This window comes from Pongo abelii, chromosome 1 (assembly GCF_028885655.2).
Source record: "Pongo abelii isolate AG06213 chromosome 1, NHGRI_mPonAbe1-v2.0_pri, whole genome shotgun sequence".
Classification (NCBI taxonomy): Eukaryota; Metazoa; Chordata; class Mammalia; order Primates; family Hominidae; genus Pongo; species Pongo abelii.
The window spans coordinates 192,554,161-192,568,278 of record NC_071985.2 but is presented as its reverse complement, the minus strand read 5'-3'; the positions used below and the strand labels follow the sequence as shown (position 1 = coordinate 192,568,278).

At 45.1% G+C, this 14,118-nt stretch overlaps 1 long non-coding RNA gene and 1 pseudogene across 1 annotated transcript; both read right to left on the bottom strand.

Annotated features, from left to right (window-relative positions):
* Window positions 1-417: 417 nt before the first annotated feature.
* Window positions 418-3,351, bottom strand: LOC129058000 (ubiquitin-conjugating enzyme E2 variant 1-like; annotated as a pseudogene).
* A 1,872-nt stretch (window positions 3,352-5,223) lies between these two features.
* Window positions 5,224-13,449, bottom strand: LOC129060414 (uncharacterized). Its single transcript, XR_008527116.1, has 4 exons — window positions 13,165-13,449; window positions 12,472-12,655; window positions 6,580-6,692; window positions 5,224-5,412 (listed from the first exon to the last, which is right to left on the bottom strand). It is a non-coding gene; the product is annotated as an uncharacterized LOC129060414 (long non-coding RNA).
* Between the last annotated feature and the right edge of the window lie 669 nt (window positions 13,450-14,118).

Sequence of the window (14,118 nt, the reverse complement as noted above, 5' to 3'; positions counted from 1 at the left end):
AGGCAGAGGTTGCAGTGAGCTAAGATAGCACAACTGCACTCCAGCCTGGGCGACAGAGTGAGACTCTGTCTCAAAAAGCAAAACAAAACAAAACAAAAAACACATTTTCATGGACCCCTAAAAGTATTGTGGGCCCTAGGCACGGTGCCTATGGTGCTTCATGGATGAGTCAGCCTTCCTTCCCTGGCACCAGGTCCCCATCAGCCTGGGTCCTGTCCGCTCACCATTCTCATTTTCCTTGTTATAATTTCTTGCAATAATATGTATTCCTTAAGAGTACATTTTTGGTTATAGCACAACTTATATGTTTCAAATGGACAAAAATTAGTATCTTTTACGGTATCTTAAGATAAATTTCCTTTGAATGAGCTTCTTTTCCTGTACTTTCAGGTCTACGAGATGTATCTAGAAAATTTACTACTGTGGAAAATGAAGTCTTTTAAAGCAAACTCCAGGGGGAAGGAAGAGGGCCTGTCGTTTTCCTTTTGGATAATTGCTGTAATGCTGTCCTTCAGGCGGCTTGAGGGAGTTTCATGTTTTCACTAGACATCTTTAGGCGCTGAAGCTCTTGCAGGACAACTTTGATGTTACATGGATTCTGCCATTTTGCTAGCACTAATAAGGTTCTTGGTCCACCACTCCATTAGAACTACTAACTCCATTCTTATTAATTTTTGTTACAAATCTTACAAAGGGAGGTGCTGTGGAGTATTTAGGTCCATATTCTATTTTCATAGCTGCATATTCTATTTTCATAAATTGGCTACCATCTTGTGTTGCTGTTGCTCAAAGGCTCAAAAGAGTACTTTTAATGTTAGTCATTTTTAACTTCGCGAAATAATATAATCTTTTTTTCCCCCCCAGATACGGAGTCTTGCTCTGTCACCCAGGCTGGAGTGCAGTGGCACAATCTCAGCTCACTGCAACCTCTGCCTCTCGGGTTCAAGCGATTCTCCTGCCTCAGCCTCCCGAGTAGCTGGGATTACAGGTGCACACCACCACGCTCAGCTAATTTTTTGTATTTTTAGTAGAGACTACGGGGTTTCACTACGTTGTCCAGGCTGGTCTCAAACTCCTGACCTTGTGATCTGCCCACCTCAGCCTCCCAAAGTGCTGGGATTACAGGCGTGAGCCACTGTGCCCAGCCTATAATCTTTTGAGATCTACTTTTCTCGGTTACTATTAGATTGGCAAGATTAATTCATATCTGAGGCATGTCCGTGCAGTTCATTCATCTTGATTGCTGTCTATTGTGTACCATACATGAGCGTATCAAGGTCTATTCATCACTGTCCTATCCCATTTAGCATAGCTTGTGTTTTCATCCTTTCCTACAGGAAAAAAACAACCCCAATACTTTAATGGCTTATTGTAGCAAACATTTATTTCTAGTTCTCATTCTGTGAGGCCAAAAGTCAGCTGCAGCTCTGCTAGGAAAGGGTCTTTTTCCAACAAAGAGGCCTAGCAAGGTGAAGAGGGAATTAATAATTATGAGCAAATGCAACTGATCCCAGATGGTTTCCAGTTTTACTGAATGGACAGCGCAGCTAGGGTAAAACTGCTGGGTCATAAGCTATAAGAATGTTTGGTTTTAGAAGATTATGCCAGACTTTTCCATAATGGTGTCACCAATTTAAATTCCCACCAGCAATGTGCAAGAGATCCTGGAGCTCTACATCCTTCCAACACTCCATATTATCAGACTTTAAACTGTTGCAAATTGAATGGATGTAAAATGGTGTTTCACTGAGCCTTGGTTTGCATTTTCCTGATCACTAACAACGTTTGACATCTCTTTAAACTTACTGGCTATATGTGTTTCTTCTCTTAAATGCCTGCTCGGCCAGGCATGGTGGCTCACGCCTGTAATCCCAGCACTTTGGGAGGCTGAGGGGGGTGGATCACCTGAGGTCGTGAGCTCGAGATCAGCCTGACCAACATGAAGAAACCCCGTCTCTACTAAAAATACAAAAACTTAGCCAGGCGTGGTGGCGCGTGCCTGTAATCCCAGCTACTTGGGAGGCTGAGGCAGGAGAATCACTTGAACCCAGGAGGTGGAGGTTGTGATGAGCTGAGATTGTGCCATTGCACTCCAGCCTGGGCAACAAGAGCAAAACTCTGTCTCAAAACAAAAAACAAAAACAAAAAACTCCTGCTCATACCTTTTGTGTCCATTTTTCTTTCTTACTGAATTGTAGAAGTTTTGTTTTGTTTTGTTTTGTTTTTTTAAGGGGCTTGCTCTGTCCCCTAGACTAGAGTGCAGTGGTATGATCATGGCTCACTGTAGCCTCAACCTCCCTGGGCTCAGGTCATCCTCCCACCTCAGCCTCCCGAGTAGCTGGGACCACAGGCACTCCACCTATATTTTCTACTAATAGTTTTAAAGTTTTATTTTTGAAATTTAAGTCCTTAAACCATCTAGTGTGGACCTTTGTTTATGTTGTGAAGTAATTTTTTCAGCTCTGTTTATTGGCCCATCCTCCCTTTCTTCACTATGATAGGCCACTCCTGCCACATATATATATACCACATATATGTGGATCTGATTCTGGTCTCTCTACTCCTTGTCAGGGGTCAATGTGTCTGTCCCTATGTGGATACCGTACTGTCTTAATGGCTGTAGCTTCATCGTGGGTCCTGATTCCTGGCAGGGGTGACAAACCCTGCCCCACCCCACCCCCGCTACTCTGCCCAGTAACAGGGAGAAGCACCCTGTGCTGGCTCTGCTCCTTCCAAATAAGTGGCCTCAGGCATACTGTCTATTTCCCTTTTGAATCTTGGTATTCTTGTGCGTAAACCAGGGAGTAATGATTCTACCTCATAAGAATGTTCTGAGGATCCAATAAGACTGTACATAAATAAAGCTTCTGGCACAACACCTATTTGTTGGGCCTGAATGTTTGTGAAATGGGGTCCAGAGACGTTCAATGACGTGCTCAAGGTCACAGGACCAGACCCATACTATGCTGTCTTCTCACTGCTGAGCTTCAAAGACCATTTCCAGACAAGATAGCCTTCTCACGAGTCTTTCTTCCATTTTTTTCCCTTCCAGAAAAAAACAAAGGTGAGAAAGAAAGAAAGAAAGAAAGAAAGAAAGAAAGAAAGAAAGAAAGAAAGAAAGAAAGAAAGAAAGGAAGAAAGAAAGAAAGAAGGAAAGAAAGAAAGAATCTATTTCCAAAAGCTCACAGCATACCACAGTTCCCAATGACTGCATCTTTTTTGGCTTTTTCTTATCTAATGGGAACAGAATGAACTGGATCAGGGTTTCTCTAACAATGTTGGAGAGGAAGTCAGGTTTATTTAAAATTTAACTTCTTTTGGCTCTGTTACCACTGGCCTTGGCTGAGCCATGGCTCGAGGGCATCCGAAAGCAATGAGATCTGGGCATGGTTTCCAGGAGAGTCCCTGGGAGCAAGTTCAGTGTCCCTGAACTTGTCATCATGAAAATTGCAGTGGCCTTGAGGGTTAATCACTGAAGTCAGCATGTAAAGCTGGGTCTGCATCTGTGTTGTTCCCTCTGTCTCTCCAGATCCCACACAGCCAAGACACAGAGCAGGTGCGCAGTGTGGAATAAACAAAGGAAAGTGGGCAGAAAGATTTACAGTCACCTTGAGGAGACGGTTTGACCTCATTGTAGAGACATTAACAGAGCCAAAGAAAGGGTGTGCAGCTTCTCAGGAGATTTGTTGCTATTATAGTGAGAAAGGTTTGGAAAAGATTATGAGCATGTTCAAAGTTACGATAATTAAAGCGTGTTAGCTCAGACACTGAAGACAAAAAGTAGAGTGGAATTGAATTCACAAATAGACCAAAACACATAAGAAAATCTGGTGTATGATAAGGGTGGCATTTCACATATGTAAGGGGAAACTACAGGTTGATGAGCCATCTGGAAAAAAAGCAAACTGAATCTCTAACTTACTGCATGCACTGAAATAAATTCCAGATGGATTAAGTATGCATTGGTAAAAAACAAAACCATAAACATGCTAGAAGAAAATATCAGAGAATGTTTTCCTAATCACGGAGTGGAGAAAATCTTTCTAAAATATGACACAAATCCCAGAAGTTATCAAGGAAAAGATGGACAGATCTTACTACATAAATATTTTTAAACTTCTGAAGGGGGAAAAAACATATGCAAGGCAAATGACAAACACTAAACTATAAAAAATACTGATTTGCTTTCCACATGGCAGATGAGAGCTAATAACCTGATATGCAAAGACCTCCTACAAATCAACTTAAAAAGAAAAAAAAAGTACAGGCCAGGTGCAGTTGCTGACACTTGTAATCCCAGCACTTTGGGAGGCCAAGGCGGGCAGATCACAAGGTCAGGAGTTCGAGACCAGCCTGGCCAACATGGTGAAACCCCATCTCTACTGAAGACACAAAAAATTAGCCCGGTGTGGTGGCACACACCTGTGACCCCAGCTACTTGGAAGGGTGAGGCAGGAGAATCACTTGAACCTGGGGGGTGGAGGTTGCAGTGAGCCGAGATCACGCCATTGTACTCTAGCCTGGGCAACAGGGTGAGACTCTGCCTCAAAAAAAAAAAAAAAATTGATTAATTATTTTAAAAGATTTAAAAAGTACAAAGGAAGGAAGAAAACCATGAGTAAGAAAAATATAACCAGGCGTGGTGGCTCATACCTGTAATCCCAACACTTACAGAGGCCTAGGCAGGTGGTTCAGTTGAGGTCAGTAGTTCAAGACCAGCCTAGGCAACATGGTAAAACCCTGTCTCTACCAAAAATACAAAAATTAGCCAGGCATGGTGGTGGGCGCCTGTAGTCCAAGCTACTTGGGAGGCTGAGGCAGGGGAATCACTTGACCCTGGAAGGAGGAAGTTGCAGTGAGCCAAGATCACACCACTGCACTCCAGCCTGGGCAATAGAGTGAGACTCTGTCTCAAAAAAAGAAAAGAAAAGAAAAATAGACAAACGACATGGGAAAATACACTTTATAGAAGATGACATTCAAATGGCCAATCAACTCAGGAAGAGATGTTTGACTCCACAGAAATCCAAATGAAAACAACAATGGGATAATATATTTCATGTATCAGACTGCAAAAATTAAAAGGCACCCAGTGCTGGGGAGAGTGTCAGTTGGTCTCTCATCACTCCTGGGGCAAATGCAAATTGCAACATTATTTTTGGAAAGAAATTCATCTATTTCATCAGAACTTTATATTTATGTGCCCTTTGACCAAATCCATTCCACCTTTGAGAATTTATTTTATTGAAATAATGGCAAAAGTGAGCAAAGAGAAATATATAGGGGTTCTTTGCAGCATTGTTTATAATAACAAAAGACAGGAATTGCATGTGTATCGCCAGAGAATTGGGTACTTCATGGTATGTCCATACTATACAGCTGATAAAAAGAATGAGGAAGATCCATCTACACCTGCCAACATGGAAAGACGGGCACATCTTAGTTCTCCGTTTGGAAGACAAAGCAATTTGAATAACAGGTATATTATATATCTATAAGATATATTATTATATAGATAACATGTTATAACAGGTATTTTTATATGTTTAATATTATATATATATATACTTTTTTTTTTGAGACAGAGACTTGCTCTAACCTTCAGGGTGGAGTGTAGGGGCGCGATCTCAGCTCACTGCAACCTCCATCTCATCAAGCGATTCTCATGCCTCAGGCTCCCAAGTAGCTGGGATTACAGGCGCGTGCCATCACACCCAGCTAATATTTTGTATTTTTAGTAGAGACAGGATTTGACGGGGTTTCACCATGTTGGCTAGGCTGGTCTCAAACTCCTGACCTCGGGTGATCCACCCTCCTCAGCCTCCCAAAGTGCTGGGATTACAGGTGTGAGCCACCACGACCGGCCTAATATTTTATTATATTTTTATTTATATTTTGAAAATGATCTCTTGGCCAGGCACAATGGCTCATGCCTGTAATCCCAGCACTTTGGGAGGCCGAGGTGGGTGGATTACCTGAGGTCAGGAGTTCTAAGACTAGCCTGGCCAACATGGCAAAATCCCGTCTCTATTAAAAATACAAAAATTAGCTGTGCATGGTGGCACGTGCCTGTAATCCCAGCTACTCGGGAGGCTGAGGCATGAGAATGGCTTGAACCCGGGAGACAGAGGTTGCAGTGAGCTGAGATCACATCATTGGACTCCAGCCTGGGCAACAAGAGTGAAACTCCGTCTCAAAAAATAAAAAAATAAAAAAGAAAGAAAATAATCTCTCTAGTTCTTTCCACATACATTTGTATATAAAAACACATACACATATGTATCTATATGATTATAATATCTATTATGTATACCTGGAAATTAACATACTGAAGTGTTAACAGTGAGATAGACTGAAGGCAAAGATTGAAATTCATTTTATTTCTCTATCACTGAAATTTTTTCATTGAGCACATTACTACTTTTGTAACAATGTTAAAAATCATCTTTATTAAAAATTATTTTAAGGTCAAGGCAGACGGATCACTTGAGGTCAGGAGTTTGAGACCAGTCTGGCCAACATGGTGAAACTCCATCTGTACTAAAAATACAAAAATTAGCTGGACATGGTTGCACGCACCTGTAATCCCAGCTACTCGGGAGGCTGAGGCAGAATTGCTTGAACCCAGGAGGCAGAAGTTGCAGTAGATCGAGCTCCCACTATTGCACTCCAGCCTGGGCGGTAGAGCAAGTCTTCGTGTCAAAAAAAAAAATTATTTTAACTGATGTTATGGTTACTAAAAGTCGGCCTGGAAGGACAGATGACTCCCAGACTGCTAACAAACAGGGTTTTCTCCCGGACCACGTTTCCCTCCCCTGGCTATTAGAGGTTTCCCACCAAGACTCCTGGCTTCCTTTCAGAGCTAAGAGAGCCAAAGGGGCCCTTGTGTTGCCCAGGGCTCGCTGCAGCATAGTAAACATGCCCTAAATGCAGTGCAGGCCCACCCTTAACAATAAAGCGACACTATCCAGCAGCCCTTTTGCAGAGTGCGGGAATAGCAGCCTCCCCTTCCCACCCCATACTGTGAGCTTCCCTAGGGCAGACACCAGGGCTAACTGTTGTCTGTATTCCTAGCAGCCAGCACAGATAATGTTACCCGAGCTAATTTATTAACACAAACACAGACTAACATAACTCGCCCACCAGGCAGATGGCGAAGCCTGGCTATAAAACTGGCACAAGGAAGAGAGAAAATTGATTAGCAATGAGTCACCAATGGCAGGAAAGCATGAAAGAGAAAAGGCAGATACACGAAGTCTGTCTACCAGCTGGTCCTTTTTTAGAAAGGGAGAAGGCAGAGAGTGCCCCCTACAGGGCTAATGGAAATGGCATCTGCCCTTTTTAGGAAGGAGGGCAGAGGTAGGTAGGGTTGGAGGGGTGGGGAGGTGGGTGCGGGCTATGCTGTATAGAATACATCCTGCAATGCCAGTGGGTGAGACTGTAGATCATGTTGCCACTGATGACATCTGGTGGAAACAGCATTTGTGGTGGAGATAACATAATAATATAGCATGTGCGGCACCGTGCTACAGCCCAAAAGAAATGGAAAGAATGGCAAGAAGTACTTGTTTGTCCCTGTGTCCCCAGCACCAGGGGCCTGGCACAGAGCAGGGGCTCACTAGAAGCTTGAGAAGGAAGGAAGCCAGGGACTGAGGTAAGGAGGGAGGGCAAAGGGAGGAGACAGGGAAAATGACGCAAGGACCAAGGAGCTCTTTTCTTTATTTTCCTTTTTCTTTTCTTTTTTTTTCTTTTTTCTTTTTCTTTTTTTTTTTTTTTTTTGTGACAGGGTCTTGCTCTGTCACCTAGGCTGGAGTGTACCGGTGCAATCATGGCTCATAGCAGCCTCTACCTCCTGGGTTCAAGCTATCCTCCTGTCCCAGCCTCCCAAGCAGCTAGAACTACAGGTGTGTGCCACCATACCCAGCTAATTTTTAAAAAATATTTTGTAGAACCATGGAATACTATGCAGCCATAAAAAAGAATGAGATCAGCTGGGCATGGTGGCTCATGCCTGTACTTACTCCCAGCACTTTGGGAGGCCGAGGTGGGTGAATCACGAGATCAGGAGTTCAAGACCAGCCTAGCCAATATGGTGAAACCCCGTCACTACTAAAAATACAAACAATTAGCTGGGTGTAGTGGTGGGCACCTGTAATCCCAGGTACTCGGGAGGCTGAGGCAGGAGAATCACTTGAATCCGGGAGGCAAAGTTTGCAGTGAGCTGAGGTCGCACCACTGCACTCCAGCCGGGGAGACAAAGTGAGACTGCATCTCAAACAAAAAAAAAAAAAAGAGAGAGAGATCATGTCCTTTGCAGGGACATGGATGGAGCTCAAAGCCATTATCCTCAGCAAACTAATGCAGAAACAGCAAACCAAATACTGCATGTTCTCACTTACAAGTGGGAACTGCATTATGTTAACACATGGACACATGGTGGGGGGGCAACAACACACACTAGGACCTGTCGGAGGGTGGGAGGTGGGAGAAGGGAGAGCAACAGGAAGAAAAGCTAACGGATGCTGGACTTAATACCTGAGTGACGGGATGATCTGTGCAGGAAACCAACATGGCACACGTTTACCTATGTAGCAAACCTGCACATGCTGCACCTGTATCCCTGAGCTTAAAATAAATGTTGGAAATTTTTTAAAAAAAGAAAAGAAAAGAAAAAATCTTTTGTAGAAACGGGGTCTCACTATGTTGCTCAGGCTGGTCTTGAACTCCTGAGCTCAAGCAATCCTCTCGTCTTGGTCTCCCAAAGTGCTGGAATTACAGGCGTGAGCCACCGTGCCTGGCTGAGGAAGGTCTTTTCTAGTTTTATGACATGAGGGGATCCTTTGAGGGGGTTCCTGGAAGGCTGCCTCGACTTCACTGCCCCTCCTTGGGCTTCCACATTCTTATCTGTATGTTGAGTATGGCAGGAGGAGAGATAAAAGGCTGGACTAGCTTAGTGATTCTGACCTGGAACCCAGAACCCTAGGGAACTCTCAAGATAGAATGGGTACCATGAGCTATATTAGGACTTCTAAATGCATAACAAGAATGCGTAAGCATTTGCTCAGGATGAAACTCTATGTGCTGATGGACCAGGTATCTTTCTTTTGGGCTGGAACTCCATCACTCCCAAGGAACAGAGAAGCGTTTGAATCAAGTCCACTCTACAGGAAGACGGGCCAGGGTTAGACCACAGTCAGTCACGTGCCTTTGAGCAAGTGACTTAGCCTCTTTTGGGTGTCAGTTTTCTCCTAAGTAAAATGGGGGTGATAAGACCCCACTCAGAGGTTTCTAGTGGCGATTGAATGAGCTAGCACATGTAAAGCACTTGGCACGGAGGCTGGCCCAGAGTCAGCCCTCCGCAAATAGTAGTTGCTATAATGATTAATGCAGAATAGGGAGTCTGAACATCTCATGCTAATCAAAAACTCTGATAGGAGCTAGATAGATAGATAGATAGATAGATACATAGATAGATAGATAGACAGATAGATAGATAGATAGATTCATAATAGTAGGAAATAAATGAATGATTAATTATTTAAGGCAGCTTGTTTGGAAGACGATGTCTTTTTTTCAAATAGGGATGGAGTCTCGCTTTGTTGCCCAGGCTGCAGCCTCGACCTCCTGAGCCCAAGCAATCCTCCTACCTCACCTGAGTATCTGCAGTACAGGTGCAAGCAACCACGCCCAGGTAATTTTTTTTTAATTTTTGTTTTTTATAAAGACGGGCTCTCACTAGATTGCCCAGGATAACAACGTCTTTTAAAACATGAAACCTCTTGGATAGGAGAGTATTTAACGTCAACTAAAAACAATAAAAAAATTTAAAGAGAAGAAAACATGAGACCATACTTAGAAGTCACAAGAGCGAACTTTGTAGGACAAAGGCTGAGCCCCTGTGTCAGGTCCCTTCAAGGTGGAGTTCAATAAGAGACTAAGCTCTCCTACTTCTGGGTCTTGGCACAGTTCTCTCTTTTTGAACTGATTGATTGACTGATTGAGACAGGATCTCACTCTGTTAGCCCAGGTTGGAGTGCAGGGGTGAGAATATGATTCACTGCAGCCTCAACTTCCTGAGCTCAAGCAATCCTCCCAACTTAGCCTCCAGAGTAGCTGGGACCACAGACACCAGCCACCCTGCCAGGCTAATTTAAAAAAAAAATTTTTTTTTTTTTAGGAGTCAGGGTCTTGCCATGTTGCCCAGTCTGGTCTCAAACTTCTGGGTTCAAGCAATCCTCCCACCTTGGCCTTCCAAAGTGCTGGGATTACAGGTGTGAGCCACTGCACCCAGCCTGTTCTGTCTTTTTAGAATGACTTTCTCTCCCTTTTTTATCTGGTTGACTCCTAGACACTGCCTCCAGGAAGGCTTCTGTGCTTGGCCCTTGGCTCCCTTGAGTCAGTGCCTTTCGGCAGCTTGCTGGATCGTCCTTTGAAGGCACTTGCTATAGTGTGCAGTGTTTTCTTAGACCAGCAACTCTCACCCTTGACACCATCAGAATCACCAGAGGGGCTTGTTAGAACAGAGATCGCTGGCCACGGGCCCCAGTGTCTGATTCAGCAGGTCTGCAGTGGGTCCCGAGAATCTGAGTCTACACATTCACAGGAGATGCCAGGCCTCCTGACCCGGGGAACACACTTTGAGAACCGCTGGCTTAGACCACATGCTCTAGGACAGCAGGGATCTTGCCTATTTGTTCCCCCACTGCACCTCCAGCAGCACCTCACAGTCTCAGCCATTACATGGAAAGACAAAGTCAAATAACAAGACGTAATGTACAAGATTTCCCAAGGCCTGTGTGCTGAGCACACAGGTCGTGCCCCGACTGGAGGTGGAACTGTCTCCGAGAGCGCTAGGCGAGTGCCCAGCAGGAGCAGTCCGGGAATGGCAGGAGGGCCGTGCTCTGGGTCAGAGCGCCCTCTGGTGCCAACATCTCAACTCTGCACCTGGAGCTGAAATTAGATGGGTGACATCAAGGCAGACCCCAACCGACCTCCCAGCCCCTGGTTTTCCCCTCTCAACCTCGTCCATGTCACCACCAGGAGTAACTTGCTAAAGCCCAGCTCTGACCCTACTCGCCTTTGCCCCTCTCCCACCTTCAGCCCCGCACTTGGCTCTCCACTGCCTTCTGGACAAACCTCAGCATTCAAGGTCCTTGGCTGTCCTCTGGTGACTCTCTTGCTTTCTGTCCTTCAGTATCCTGTGGCTCTCCTCAGGCACTCTTTAATTTGTCCACACCAGGCATGTCATGGACTTTATGCCTTCTTACAAGCTATTCCTAACAGGACTGCAACCCCACCTTCTCCTCTGGAGAAACTGATCCTTTTTAATGTCAAATGTGGCCTCTTCCATGAAGCCTTCCTGGATTCTCCCATGCAGAAGTGATTGTTTCTTCCTTTGTGTCTGTATAGCCTAGTGCACAGGCCACTGCGGAATGGGGTCTGGGTCCTCCTTGAGACTATGAGCTCCTTCGGGCTCCTGGCTCAGCTTTGGTGTATCAATAAATGCTGGAATCTACAAAGCTGTTTTCCCTCTTCAAAGCTAAAACCCACTGTCTACTACCTAAGTCTGCATAGATCTTTAGATATTCAATCATTTATTCAACCAGCAAATATACTTGAGGCCTTTTTTCTTCTTCTTCTTCTTTTTTTGATCGAGTTTCAAGCCCAGGCTGGAGTGCAGTTGCATGACCTCAGCTCACTGCAACCTCTGCCTCCCGGGTTCAAGCGATTCTCCTGCCTCAGCCTCCTGAGTAGCTGGGATTACAGACATGCGCCACCATGCCCGGCTAATTTTGTATTTTTAGTAGAGACGGGGTCTCTCTATATTGGTCAGGCTGGTCTCAAACTCCTGACCTCAGGTGATCCACCTACCTCGGCCTCCCAAAGTTCTGGGTGAGCCGCCACACCTGGTCAAGGCCTTTCTTCTGGCAGGCATTAGTCAATCCCAGTGCAGGTGATACAGAGGAGAATAAAACAAGACGAAGTTCCTGGCCTCTGAGCTTATATTATGGTAGAAGAGAATGACAATAAACAAAATACTGTGTATTAAATACTGTTAAGACAAGCCGTGCTAAATGGCATAGAGAAATTAAGCAGGGTAAAGGATAGAAGTTGATGGAGTGGTTCTATTTCAGGCAGTGTGATTAAGAAAATACTCACTGATGGCCGGGTGCAGTGGCTCACACCTGTAATCCCAGCACTTTGGGAGGCCGAGGCGGGTGGATCATGAGGTCAAGAGTTCGAGACCAGCCTGGGCAACATGGTGAAACCCTTTCTCTACTAAAAATACACAAATAAGCTGGGCATAGTGGCACGCACCTGTAATCCCAGCTACTCAGGAGGCTGAGGCAGGAGAATCGCATGAACCCGGGAGGTGGAGGTTGCAGTGAACCAAGATAGCGTCACTGTACTCTAGCCTGGGTGACAAATCGAGACTTGTCTAAAAAAAAAAGGAAAAAAGAAAATACTCACTGATAAGGTGGCATTTGAGCAAAGACACAAACAAAGTGCAGATGTGAACCGTGCATGTGTCTGGGGGGAGGTATTCCTGCAGCGTGCAGTCCTTGTGATAGGAACGTGCTTAGCATGCTCTAGAAACTGCAAGTTGGCTGGTGTTTTAGGTCAGGCGATCCGGAAGCAGACTCTGAGAGGATTCCTGTATAAGTGATTGATTAGTGCTCCCTTAGGGGTAGGGTGGGGAATAACCAGCAAGGGTGTAGGGCAAGCAGGGCAGGGAAGAGGAGGAAGCCAAGCAAGCGTGTGATTTCATGCAAAATCCGGAGGAAGGTAGTCTCAGCCTGATCCCACGGGGGTGGGGCGGGTTGGGGTAAAGTAGAGTCGGGTAGGAAGGGGAGCTCTGGCATGTAAGTTACACCTCAGTGTTTGTTCCAACCTAAGGCAATGTTGCTGAGACTTTCAAACTCTCCTCCTATCAACATCTGGCTAGGGTCATCCCAGGGAGCTTTTTCAAGTAAATTCTCAGGCACTTCCTCTGGGCAAAGTGGGCTCCAGTAGCGCCCTATCCAAAGAGCCATAGGTACTAGGTACTAGGTGTTGGGTACTAAGTACTAAGTGTTAAGAGAAAAAGCTTAGCAAAGTTGGGGGCACACACAACATGAAGGAAAAGGGGATCTTAAAAGGATCTGGGTAAAATGCTAACAGTACCTGTGAAAGTCAGTGAGGTTGAAGAACAGAAGTCGGAGTAGAATCGTAAGAGAAGAGATAGTCAGCTGAGGTCAGATCAGGTAAACCAATATCTGATTTCACTCAAATAGGCAATGTGCTGAGCTAAAAAATTCACAGCTCTCCTTGCATCTAGGGGTGGCCAGTTCCACATACTCAAATGTCAATAAAAGTCAGCTGGAGGCACCTAAGAAAGCATTCATTTCCTGATAGAGGCACCACATTTTCTTCTTTTCCACTCCCTTCTTTTTGCCTGGAATGTGAACCCGAGGCTGGGGGTAAAGCAGTCATCTTGTAACCATGAGGTCACAATGAGGCAAATGTGAGAGTAAAAGCTTCGTACTAAGCATGGTGGAGGGGCCTGAGACCCTGGTGATGTTGCAGAGAGGCTGCAGTAGCCTGGGACGCCTGTCTCTAGACTTAATATCTTTTTTTGAAAGTTAACAAATCTCTATTTGATGAAGTCTGGCTTTCTGTTACATGCCAGTGGGCATCATCCCTAACCAATACTCCCTCCAAAGAGATAGACCTACACAGCCTCCTACATTCTGTGAGAGCACCTGTTCCCACTCAAATGCACTGGACGTTATAAAGCTTTTTCCAGTTTGCCAATCTTCCACGTGACAAATCCTATCTTGTTTTCTTTCTGGTTTTTGTTGTTGTTGTTGTTGTTTTGAGACAGAGTCTCACTCTGTTGCCCCGGCTGGAGTGCAATGGCGCGATCTCGGCTCACTGCAACCTCCACCTCCCGGGTTCAAGTGATTCTCCTGCCTCAGCCTCTCAAATAGCTGGGATTACAGGCGCGCGCCACCACGCCCAGCTAATTTTTGTATTTTCAGTAGAGACAGGGTTTCACCATGTTGGTCAGGCTGGTCTCGAACTCCTGACCTCAGGTGTCACCACCCACCTCGGCCTCCCAAAGTGCTGGGATTACAG